Consider the following 13,936-nt stretch of genomic DNA (forward strand, 5'->3'; position numbering starts at 1 on the left):
CGAAAATATTCTCAAATGACACTAAACATTATTTTATTCGTGTGATTCATATTACTGCACGAGAGAGGGTCATTTTATTCATGGGTGAACAACCAATAACACGATAATGAGTGAACAATTAATAGCACGATGACAACTTAGTATTCAGGAACATTTTTGAAAATGTTTTTGGGGACTCTAATATTTGTTTGTTCAAAAATGGGTAAATGACATAAACTAGAGCAAAATCAATGAATCTTAATTATTATACCAAAATAGAAGAAAAGGCTAGATATCTTCTTCTACAAAAAATATTTATTACAATATTATAACAAAAGTGAAATACAAAAGAATTGGATAGAAAAAAGTATTTCAACAAAATAGGTAAATACATGGAAACTTCACGAGAAAAAAATAAAAACACTAGTTTATACGCACTTGAATCCCTTGGGGACTTTCTTGCCACAATAGTTAAGCAACAAGCTCAAATCAAAAGGAACATTAAGGTTAATACCAAAAATTTTAGCTTTTAACGTGGTGCCAAAATCTACCAATATTGGCAGGATACTCAAAACCTATCAATATTGGTAGATTTTGACCAAAATTTGTTCCCGAAATAGCTCCACCATCCACATCATCAACCCTCACATATTTAAATTAACAAAATAATTTTTTTAGAAAAAGAAATAATTTCATTATTGTAGGAACATTTTCTACAGACTTGGTAGGAAATTAAAACCTACCAATATTTGTAGGTTTTGACTGAATTTCTATACTAATACGACCTCACCTTCCACATCATCAGCTTACATGTTATTCAGAATAACTAACATGTTATCAAAGCATAAATATTGGTACTTATTCAGGATCTTTTTCTACCGACATTGGCAGGAAATGGTCCACCAGTTGTGAAAATTATTTCCTAACGATATTGGTAGGAAACAGTCCAAATTTAAAAAACAGACCCACCATATTTTTCTAATATATTAAATATTTTTATTGTATAAAAGTTATTTTAATTTTTCATAATAATTGTCCGTCACTCAAAACATACCACACATGTTACCATTAGGGTTGTAAAACCTACCATCTCCCACTTATTGCCTACCAATATTGGTAGGAAACGATAATAAACAAAGAAAAAAAATGCATTTTCATGTTTTCTATTGATTGCTTGTAACATTTTTGTTGATCAAACTCCATACACATAAAGATCTACGAAAGATAAAGCACCATGTATCAAATGTTGATAATGTCAAAACTATTCCTAAATCATTAGGATCCAAAATTGTTTGGGTACAAAAATCAACCTAGTACCATTTGTGAATGCAGGACAAGAATAAAGGAGTTATGTGAATCTTGAACACTGGATGCTTAAGGCACGTGACAAGTGATATAGCTTTGTTATCACAGTTTGAGGATAAGACTGGACCATTGGTTGCTTTTGGAGATGACAACAATAGTTTAACCATTGGTCATGGTAATGTGAAATATGGAAATGTAATCATTGAAGATGTAACATTGATAGAAGGATGAAAGCATAATCTGTTGATTATTGGGAAATTTATAAATAGAGATTTCAAAGTGAAATTTGATGAAGATCATTGCTAAATTACTCACAAGAAGAATGAAAACTTGTCCTTCTCCGCTGTAAGGAAAGAAAACTTGTTTGTTGCTGATTTCAAGATTACAGACAAGGGATAAATATGTTTATTTTATTCTAAAGTAACAAATATTGAATTATTGCTATGGCACAAGAATTGTCTCATTTGAATCTGAAATCAATGAACTCCCTTGCACTGAAATAGTTGGTTAAAGACATGCATGAACTTGTATTCTTTCAAGAAAAAGTGTGTTAGGCATATCTGGAAGGAAAGCTAAAAAGGTCCAGTCACAAAACAAAAACTGTGACCTCAATTATCAAACCTTTACAACTGATTCATATGGATTTGTTTGGTCATGTGAATGTTCTATCATTGAATAGAAAGAAATTTGCTCTAGTAACAGTGGATGACTTTTCAAGGTACACTTGAGTTACTATTTACAAAAGATGAAACACCTAAAGTCTTCATAAAGTATATAAGAAGAGTTGAAAAAGAAGCTCAAGGCATATTAGTTATTGCACTCAAGAGTGACAATAGAACTGAGTTCAAGAATGTTATTTTGGATGCCTTCTGTAAAATAATGTATCTCTCAACAGTTTTTAACTCCTAGAACACCTCAACAAAATAACGTGGTAGAAAGAAAGTATAGAACATTCATTGAGGCTATAGCAACAATGTTGTTTGATGTCAAGATGCTTACTAGCTTCTGGGCTGAAGCTGTCAAAATGCATGTTATGTATAGAACAGATCATTAATCAATAAGAGAAATGACAAAACCCCTTATTCTTTAATGACTCATAAGATGGCATATCTAACACATGTACATGTTTCTGAAGAAAAATGCTATGTGTTGAATTATCAATCTGAGTATCCTGGCAAGTTTGATGTTAAAGCATTTGAACATGTGTTTCTTGGCTACTCTCTGAAAAGAACAACATACAGAGTCTTCATCCCTGAACAACAGAAGATCATGGAAAGTATGGATGTGTCATTTAATGATAGATCATTTTTTGACTACAAAGATGTAAATCAATTATAATCACATACATTCTTGCAAGTTCTAATACTAGGAAGATTAAAAAAAATATCATTTATGAATATATATATATATGTCATATAATGCTATCATTTAAGATAGCAAGAAAGAGCCAAAAAAAGAAATTGCATAAATAAATATGTTCTTAGCGCTCAAAATCTCAAATTAATAAGCTTCTTTACAGGCACCATCATCGGTGTCCCACACCTACGAAATACCATGTCTCCTATACTTGATTCGTGTTATCAAAAAGATTTAAGTCACCGTCTCCAAATTCTCTTATTGTTGCAATTCTTTCTCCAATATCACAATATATAAAAGCCTCAAAAATCTGGTGGTTTCAACTCAGAATTCCTGTAAAAGTTACATCTTCAACAACATACATTTTAAAAAAAAAAGTCTTTCACATATTTGATACGTTGGTGCATCACTACATGCACACTATTTAGTTCTTTATTTGTGTCTCATCATTACTCACATTTTTGTTTATAAACTTTATAAAGACTCTAATTTAAATCAGCTTACACTAATATTGGTTCCTTACCAAGCGATACAATCATTTCACCTAAACATTTTCCATATTACAGCTTTCTATATTGTGCACATTGTTTATCGTTGTATTTTATTCATTTTTGCATGTATTATGGCTACAAATTTGGTATGAAATGGGGTTCCATTTATTCCATTTACTCATGGTTCTTCTTATGAGAACATTAATCGAATCATCGAAAAAATTATCTGAAATAATTAAATAAAGATGAAAGATGAAGAAAAATCTAGCATTCTACTATTTTATTTTAAAAAATATTAGAAAGTTTATCCTTCATTAAAAATAGTTTTAACATTGCTCCTACTGAAGCTAACAATAATTAATTGGAAGATAAACATATACTTTAAGCTTTGCTTTTCAAACAATAATTTTTTAGATTCATTCTTATATTCTTCATATCTTGCATCATCAACCTCTTGCCACATTATTTCCACTATCAAAATTTTTAGGTTTGCGCCTCCCTACTCGGATAGGAGAAATTTCACTTAAATCGATTGCCAAAAAAGGTCCGCAAAATCAAGAGAAAAGTTCATACCTTGCCCTTCATTTGCATTTTTCTCCCTCTGTAGCAATGCAAGTATAAGCATACAATGAGGCCACATAATAACGCATGACTATAGAGTTGGATGTCATTAAATTTTAAAGTAAATTCTTAGTAATTAACAGTAGTAAAATCGAGACTGGCTCATGCCACAAAATTATAAATAACACTATAAAATCAATTGATTGTTGGTAGGCTAATTAACACATAGTGTAAGTACCTTAAGAGCATACCACACTTCTCCGGCAATGTAAAAGACGAAACCAGATATTTTAGCTGCAATTATATTTTTAAGGCTTGAAGTTGTTATATAATGTTGAGTACTAAATCATAATGATTAAATGTTAAATGTGGTAGAATTTGATAAAGCACTAAAACTTGTCTTTGGAACGAAATGTATACTGAAATTTAAAGCAGTTAACAGTTATAGAAATAATACTTCTAGTTTTTTCCACCCTTGCTACTCCAGCTAGATGAACGTAAAAGATACGGAATTAACCATAAATCATGATTAATCCCAAGAAACTGGAACAACTTAAGAGCATGCGCGAAACCCAATTATTGTCAAGAAAAACATCACTCATTTCTTGTACATTGATTATATATTATATTGTTGGTTGAACAACTAGTCCAAAGAATATTGGACATTTTTCAGTTTTGGATCGGTTAGATCATTTGATTGAATACAACCAATAATAATGTTATCAAAGAATGTCCACAATACGATAGCCCACATCATCCAATTGAAAGCCTGGTAGCTTAATACTTTTCATTTTCTAAATCTGCAATGTAAAAGTCATTTCAATTGAATTAAAAAGAACAAAATAGAAAAATAAATTACGTTCTAAATTCAAGAGATGCATACATGCAACATGCTTATAAAATACACTCACATAGGCTCATAATTAGTCATCCTTTTCATATGGTCCCTCCTCTATTTTCTGCATGTTGTTATTGCATGCTAAGTGCTAACAATAATTCATACCTTATTTTTCAATACAATATTTTTCTGTTGGACAAATTATGACTCTGTTTGAGATTGCTGTTAAAAATTGATGTGCTTTTAGAAAAAGTGATGCTGAAAAAAGTGCTGATGTAAAAATTAGATGACTGTTTGGTAACTTTTTTAATATGTACATGTTTGATGATAAAATCAGCATATGTATCACGCAAAAATTGAAAAGCAGTTTTTCCAAAAGTATAAGGGACTTGTTTTCCCTAACAACAACTTTTATGACAAAAACACTTTTAAAAAGAGCAACTTTTGAATTTTATCAAACAATTTTTCAGCAAAAAACATTTGTTGTTCTTTGCAACAGTAATACCAAATACAACCTATAACATCCACTTTCAATTTCCATGCTATTTTTTTTAATGTTTTTGTACTTGGCCTACTCTAACTATATTCCAATTTTACGAGTTTGTCCTAAGTTGTCGTTAGTTTTCAAAAATTAGAGGGGACAAATGTTTTTGTAAAAATATGAATATTTGAAGATGAAGTTGAAGATTTAGTTAGATCTAAATTATGTGAAGTGATATTTTTTAATTGTTGTTGTTGACTGTGTATTCATGTTATTTTTCGGTGAGTCGATGACATTAAGGTATTTGTTTGAGTATGCGTAGTATAACACCCCCAAATCCGGGTCGGGGATCCGGGTTGTCACGAGTTCCATTTCCCTTAATAACACCCAATCTTAATAATTACTCAACTACTCTGTACTGTGACCCCACAATAAACACACACACCACACGTTATAGTCTCAGAGATGAACATCCAAAAATAACCACAAGTCATTTTATTCCACAATTATCTGCCAATACACCTTAAAAGGTTTTCTGAATAAATTTACATTTCTTTGCCATTATTACAATTCATAAATATACATAAATCTGGTACATCAAAAGTTGAAAGCCTAGCCTATTGGTAGTTCCTACCTCAGCTACAGCGACATCAACGCCTATAGGAAACTGCGGAATGTTTCCTATCCGCTCGCGAATTGGGAGCTTGGTCCTGTTCATCTTGCCTATCTGATGTTGTGTGATGAAAGAAGAAAGTAAGGGTGAACAACAAGCCCACCAAAATAATATGTATAATGATTAACAATATATGAGCCTTCTCATAGTACTCATGAAAGTCTTGGTCAAAAGAAATGAACCAAGTTTGATATTTTAATGCGATGAAGTCACAAAATATTTAGTATATATACATATATACTTTTCAAAATCTTGGAAGTCCTCTTCCATGCATAATATACACAAAGTTCCAGTTTATAACTGTATAAAAATATCGTTGCAAGGTGATCTAATATATCTAACCTTGTCTCAACGTTTTTCTGAAAATTTTTGTCATACACAAGATAATCATTTACTAGATATAAGTTTAAAAGATGAAGTTACAAGATACTCCAATATACTTATATCTTTTTCCAAATACTACTTGAACTACCACCTTTCAAGTTATAATTAACTTCAAAAGTTCATCACACTGATGAGACTACAAGATAAGACTTGAATAGATTCAATCTTTGAAATATTTTGAAGAAAATGAAGTTATGATATACTTCATTAAGTCCCGATATATATATACACCTTAATATATGCATACGTTTCCTGAAAACCTCTGTCATGTAAAGTATGAACAGAATTGCAATATCCAATAAATTTGGAAAGGAAAGAATTTTGGCATAAACCTGATATCTTGCTGATCAGGCAAAGATACCAATAAGTAACCTTTTCTACTAGTAGATGGACGAATTCCCCACTGGTCATCACCCTGGTCGCAATAGGACCTTATGCTGGACTGCCACTCAGCCACTTATGCATTTGATGGACTCCCACTGAGCCACTTACACTATCATGGATGCCCACTGAGCCCATGTTGCTTATGCCGACTCAATAGATGGACTTACTTCCCGAACGTTGGGTAAGTAATCAATTTATTTACCAAAACAGCAACCTCGTCGCGAATATAAAATACACCACTGAGCCGGATTCCCCAGGTTTTGAGCGAATATTTAAATCCCCTTTGAAAGGAAGATCTTAAATATAAAAATGAGTTTTGGGATCCGCTCTAACTTTTAAAAATCATTTTGAAGACTCGAAAACATTTTTAAGAATGTTTGGAGTAATACTGATTTATTAAAATAAATCAGTCCCGATATGAAAGAAATATCTGAATATTATTATTTAAATAATATTCCCATAAGAATAATTGAGGTAGAAGTTGGAAAACTTATACTTGAATGAATAGCAAATAATCAAAGATATACTTATACGAAAGTAATATCTTTATTTGAATAATCAAAAATAAGTTTGATTATCGACACCTTATTCTTTAATACAATAAAGAATATTATTAAGTAATAAGCGGAGTCATAATATCTCGAATGAATACTATAAATAATATTCATAAAATAAAGGAGTCATACATCCTCAAATGAATATCCAAGTAATATTCAATAATAATATAAACTGAGTCATAAGCCCTCGAATGAATATTCAAATAATATTCAAATAATAAAATAAACTGAGTCATAAGCCCTCGAATGTATATTCAAATAATAAAATAAACTGAGTCATAAGCCCTTGAATGAATATTCAAATAATATTCAAATAATAAAATAAACTGAGTCATAAGCCCTCGAATGAATACTCAAATTAATATTCAATTAAGTAAAATAAAGGTATCGAATAAACCTTATTCGATCCATAGTTTTAAAAACTATATCCATATAAATATAAATATATATATATATATATAATATACTCGGGAACATCGACTCCCGGTTTAGAAATATGTTCACCTTTTATCCCCTATACTAAGGTTATACGCAACTACTTGCTTATTTCTAGCATAGGTATTATGCAACTATAAGCATTGAAATCAACAGATAGATAACCAGATTACGAAACAGACATGCATATATACCATATCAGCATGCTCCAATATATCGCAAAATTTGCTAATAACAATCATGCACTATCACAAGATAATGCATATACATATATTTACATCACAACAACAGTATATCGGGTAGAAAACTTGCCTGAGCGACTGGGGGTTACGAATGGCTCGGGATGAGTCTGGTAACCTATAAGCAACAAGTAAGTTGGAATTAAACCAAAGTCACTTGTAAATCTATACTCTAACCAACTCAGACTCTAACGCTCGTTTTGCGCTTAACGATTTACTTAAGTCGCTCGAGTACCCTCGGCTCCACCATTTTTAATAATTTACCCATTACGAGTTTTAAGGCGATTCTTTCGCGAGTGTCTTATCAACTGCCTAACACACTCTACATAAATGTTTCATGCTCCAATTAGTCATTTAAGGGCCTTAACCAAGGTTTCAAAGTAAGGCGAGGGGTAAAGGTTCGTTCGCGAAACACCGTTACTTAAAACGGTCGTTTCTCCTAAACCGTACATCGGATTCAAGCAAACCACATATCAAAACGAAGCTTGAAACATAACCTATCTAAGCATGGAAGTGGTTAGTTTATAGAAGTGGGTGTTCGGGTCCAACAGTTAATCACAAAACAGTTTATAGAAAATCGGGCATTACGATGGCTATAACCTAACGATTTCCAAAGTTTAAACTACACCAAATCATCACCAATTCAACAACAATCCAACATCCATCAACATCAAACTAAACCCATTCATCTAAGCACTATTATCATCCAAACAAACCAAACTTAAAACTAAGGGTTCAAGAGTTTATACCTTCCTTGGAGAGTGGGTAGTCACTAACAAGCCTCTAGGAACCTTGATCTATGCTTAATCAACCTTAAGCTTTCATGAAAATCAAGAAAATCAAAGTAAGTTACTATTCACTACTATTCATCATCATCTTTGATGAGTGGATTAGCTATGCAAACCATGGAATCTTGATCTTAAACTCATGGTATAACTAAGTTATGAAATATAGGATCCAAGGAAACAAACCTTGTAATTTTCCATGGCCTAGAACTTGAGTTTTGAAAATCTATTTCTTCATTTCTTGAAAAGGCCGAATGGAAGAAGAAAGAAATGGGGGATAGCTTTTGCTTGCTTGTCTTGCCTTGATATTTGTGCAAAGAATGCATGGTTGTGGTTAATTATTGGCTAAATATCTTGTTTTCACTTGCTTATGTCATTGCTTGCATCACTACTTTGCCACATGTCTCATTCTTGTGGTGTGATGATGTCACCTTGCTTCTAACCACATGTTTTAGCTTATATTATAAGCTTCCTTCTCATGTTACTTGCATGTGCTTGCCCCTTGGACGTTTATTTGTTTTACGGTTCACTTAACTCTCTTTCTCGTTGATCGTTTGAGGGATCATACCCGGGATCTTATTACTTGGGTTCCCTTAACCTTTCTCAATACATTATATTCCTTTTTATAATCCTCTCTTATAATCCTTGAATTTAAATCCCTTTAATCATGTTACCTTATACTCAATTCTTTCGGTATCTGGTGGATTTTCGAGAAAAATCAAAGTGTTCGGAATTGGATTCTGACGATCTTTACATACACTTATTTACTTTATGGAATACTAATACGATCTTAGAATATCCATAACAGAACCCCTACATAGTGTGGCATGAAAAGTTTTCTCATTCAGCAAAAACACTTTTCATAAGGGTTTCAAAAATTTCCAAAAATTGGGGTTATTACAGTCTCCCCTCCTTAAAAGGATTCCGTCCCGGAATCAGATAGAAAATGAATAGGGATACTCTCTTAGCATTGCACTTTCTAACTCTCGAGTAAATTTACCCACATTGTGGTCCTACCACCAAACTCTGCCTAGTTTGATAATCCTTCTCCTAAGCACTTGTTCCTTTTTACTCTATAACCCTTCCTGGTTGCTCCATATAGGTTACGTCTGGTTGCATGTCTATGCACTCATATGCCCCTATTTGTCTGGCATCCGAATTACACTTCCTTAACATTGATATGTGGAACACGCTATGAACTTACTACATGTTCGAGGGTAGGGCTAGCTCATATGCTAACTTCCCAAAACGTCTTAATATATCCAAGGGTCCAACAATTTGTGGACTTAGCTTTCCTTTCTTTCCGAACCTCATCAATCCTTTCCAAGGGATACCTATAACATTTCTAGGTCCCCTATTTCATACTCTTTGTCCTTTCGAGTCAAATCAGCATACCTCTTATGTACATCTTGGGTTACTACCAGCCGTCCTCTGATTAGATCTATTATATCCATGGCCCTTTGGGCTACTGCGGGTCCGAGCATCTTGCGCTCTACAACTTCATCCTAACATAAGGGAGATCGATATTGTCTTCCCTCAAGGATCTCATAAGGCGACATCTCGATAATGACATATGATCTATTGTCGTAAGAAAACTTAATCCGTGTTAAGTGATCATTCCAAATTCTTTCAAGTCTATTGCACAGACTCTGATTATAGCTTTTAGCATTAGAGCTTTTGCTTCTTAATACCTATTCTTTTCCAGCTCGTAATCGCTACTACCTTCCGTTCCTAATATTATATTGGTTATACTTTTGCTTGTTAGCGCTCTATAACCTTTTAATAACCACGTCAACCTTAGTATCATGAATGTGCTTCCATTCTGAATACCACCATAACTTTACTACTCCTTTTTCAGATGTTTCTATTTCCCAAAGTTTGATCAATCATATAGAAGTAAAGGAATTTGTTGAGAGATCACTATGATCATGAACACTTGTTATATCGCATAGTTAGTACAGAAGGTGGCCAGCCTTTAGTACTTGGCAAGCAATTAAACAATAGATGGTATCCTACTAGGCTTCTATCACACAGATAGATAGTCATTCGGCAATACCTCCCCTTTCTGGAAGGGTTGTTCTTCTTAGCTTACATGAAATGAAAAGAAGAGAAAAGAACGAATTGAAGAGAATTATATATATGAAAAAAAATATACTGCCACAAAATATCTGGCTTGGAACCTACCTCTGAACTATAGAGGTTTGTCATAGGAGAACGAAACATATGAGTATTTATATCAACATCAAGTATTATAGCATCGTATTTCACATGCCTAAATATTTGCTATTCCGTCCATCATTCTATGGACCCATGCTCTTCCTCGAGCTTATACACAATCACCTTTGAAACTCCCTCGATTTCGAAAATCGAACCTGGGATCTCATTCTAGACATCATCGTTACTAGAATTCTATGCTTGCATCACAACCTTCCTCGTATAGTAATACGACTCTCTATTGATAAGAAGGAATAGATATTCAATAGGTAAATAATCGACCTAGTTTTTCTATCAAAGATAACTTATACGTCAACATGACCCGATTAGTGGTACTCAATCTCAACATCCATTCCAATACAACTCTCACGGTTGTAATCAGCTCATTACTCGCAGAATCATTGCTGCATTACTATGGTCCCCCACTGACCTACTGTCATCATTCACTTTCCATGAAATCTTAATATCTAACCATACGGAGTCCATACATGTCGTATAGAATTCTTCTAAGGAGTTAACATAATCACCATTTCTGATTCATGAAGAACACTCCTGATCCTGACATACATACATGACATGAAGCAGATAAAATTGCAGAAGAGTTTCAATCAAAGCAACGATAGCAGGTTAATACCATTCTAAATCATATGCCTTAAATAGAAGACTTACTCAAAGGTTCGTCTAGTCCTTTTTGAAACATGGTCCTGGCTTATCTCAAGATAGGACCTTCTAAGATAGATAGCCCGTTCATGGCGATTACATGAATTAAACCTTTACCAACTACTATTACGGTTGGGTATTGCACAGTCATCAGAAAGAATGTCAATCTTCCAAACCATAATACAACCTTCACAGCTTTAACCATCATCACTGTATTCTTTTGGCACAAGCGCCTATAATTATCCTCTTACCTTTAAAGTGTCGGCCACCTCTTTGGCCTTTCCTGATAGTACAATTTCCTTACAGTCAATGTCATTTTAACCACCTCCAAATAATTTTCTACCTCATTTCAATCACAGCTTATGTGAAGATGTTTTCCTTAAAATCAGATGGGTAAAAAAAAATATCACCATTTTTCCATAAGTTATTGCCTCAGTCTTTAGAGGCTAATCACTGTCAAGACTGACTCTCAATCATACTTAGAACATCTTTTATCCTAGGCCCTAATTGCCCTGAACAATTTCGACCATTACTGGTTCGATCCATACTTTCTCGTGGTGTAACACGTGCCCCACTTGGCATCATTATAATTACGACACATTTCCTTTATCAACATTTCTATTCTGGAGAATTTTGAATATTACCTTTCTCCTTGTAAAACCTCTAAGGTTATCCTTGAATCGTTCCTCCTGTATTCCCTAGATACAGGGCATATCAAAATACCATTTACTAATACTAAAACCATTGTCTATATACTTCTGAAAAATTTCTCCACTGATCCTTAAAGGTCGTTATTACCTTAATCCTTTCCAAATCATACTGTCAAAACTCATACTGTCCCTATTAAAGGTGAAATGCCAACCTTTATGCATTCCCCTAGGATTCATTTTAAGTTACCGATGTTCTATTCTTAATTCCACCTTTAAAAGGTACCTGCATCCTTCCATGGATAAATCAAGTCATATATCCCTGATAAGGGTGTGTTATTCAATCATTCCCACCTCGATAGTATATGCCTAATTTCACAATAACATCTGTATACAAAATGAGGTTAATCAAAATGGCCTCCAAAAGATAACAACGGTTATCCGCTTTTCTTGCCTAATCTGGTAACGATAACAAGGATGTTCTGGAAGATATTGGTCGTGTTCAACGTGAACTTCTTCTTAATAATTCCTTATTTACTTTTGTTGTTTATCTCAACGGTCACCTCAATGTTGGGATATCTTTCATATCTATCGTCTCCCTTTCTGGGTATCATGCCACCGGTCTTACACTTCACCTTCTTGAAGGTCACTTCCTTCATCCAATTTTCTTAATTTCTTACTTTCTTGTCTCCTCAGTCTATCCGCGTCTCATTATTTATCCTTCGAATTATCTCAAGGTTTCCTCGAATCTTCCCAACTTACAGGGGATAAAATATATGTATCTCTTATGCCCTCAACCATCAATTTTAACTCATGGTGAATTACCCTCATCCTGACGATTACATACTCTTCTATTTCTATTTCTACGAGTCTTTAGGGTTTCCTCATACCCAACTCCCTTATCATTCCTCAAACTCTATTGCCGTTATATTCCTTTCTCTTATCATTATTTCATGAACCAACACAACATAAGCATTGATTTCAAACATCCCGTCATTCTGGATTCGTGTCTTCAGAATGAATCTTGACAACTTTTACATCTTAGATTCATAATTCATCATACTCGTCTGCCTTTGTTCTGGCTCTAAAGCTTTTACACTATCTCCTTATCTTTGGGAATTACTTTCCCGAAAACAATTGACTGAACTTAAATCAGTTTATTATAATCTCTTGCTCCGTGCCTTCCTTGGCCTTTCACCAGCGGGTGGTCTCTCTCTTAGGAGGGTAAGTGACAAAAACAGTCTTTTGTGGTTCATCAATCATTTTGAATCTCAAATGATTCCTATATTTCCTTTAGCTAGGCTCTTGCCTCGGCTGGGTCAGCTTATTCCTTGGAACTCTGAGAGCTTAGCGACTTAAAGGTCATGAAAGAATTTCCTACCGCATTGTTTCCTCAAGGTGGTGGTTGGGGATAATAGTCTAAGTTCTTTTTAGACAGGTCCATGAATTGCCGTATAGGAGTACCGTCTCGGGTCTCCTTTCCTTACTCGACTTTCTGTTTCCTTAGTATGAAATGTTTCATCCTTCTCCCATACTTGGGGTTATCTTATACGTTAAAATCCTCATTTTCCACTTCATTATGTTATGGGTTCCTTCTATCTTGATGGCGTCCTCCCTGACTATCACATTCAGGGTTTGCCCTTAATCTTATTCCTTGAACTATGACTTTCATCTAAGATCTCATCTTTAAGCTCTTAAACATTTGGAACCCAAATTCTATAGGAATACCTCATTATTCCCTTATCATCTTTCTCGGTATTAATCTCATATCTATTTGTTGGCTCTCTGCCTTCATTCATCACTTTTTCTGGCACAATATGTTCTTTTCCGATAATTCGGTCTGTATTGCAATCTCAAACAGCTTTTCGGTACCGGCTCCGGTTACCTTCACTTCTATTTCCATTTTCTCAAAATCTCTTATGACTCTCCCAAGGACATTATCATCTT

The sequence above is a fragment of the Apium graveolens genome, chromosome 2 (genome assembly GCF_009905375.1).
Source record: "Apium graveolens cultivar Ventura chromosome 2, ASM990537v1, whole genome shotgun sequence".
Lineage (NCBI taxonomy): Eukaryota > Viridiplantae > Streptophyta > Magnoliopsida > Apiales > Apiaceae > Apium > Apium graveolens.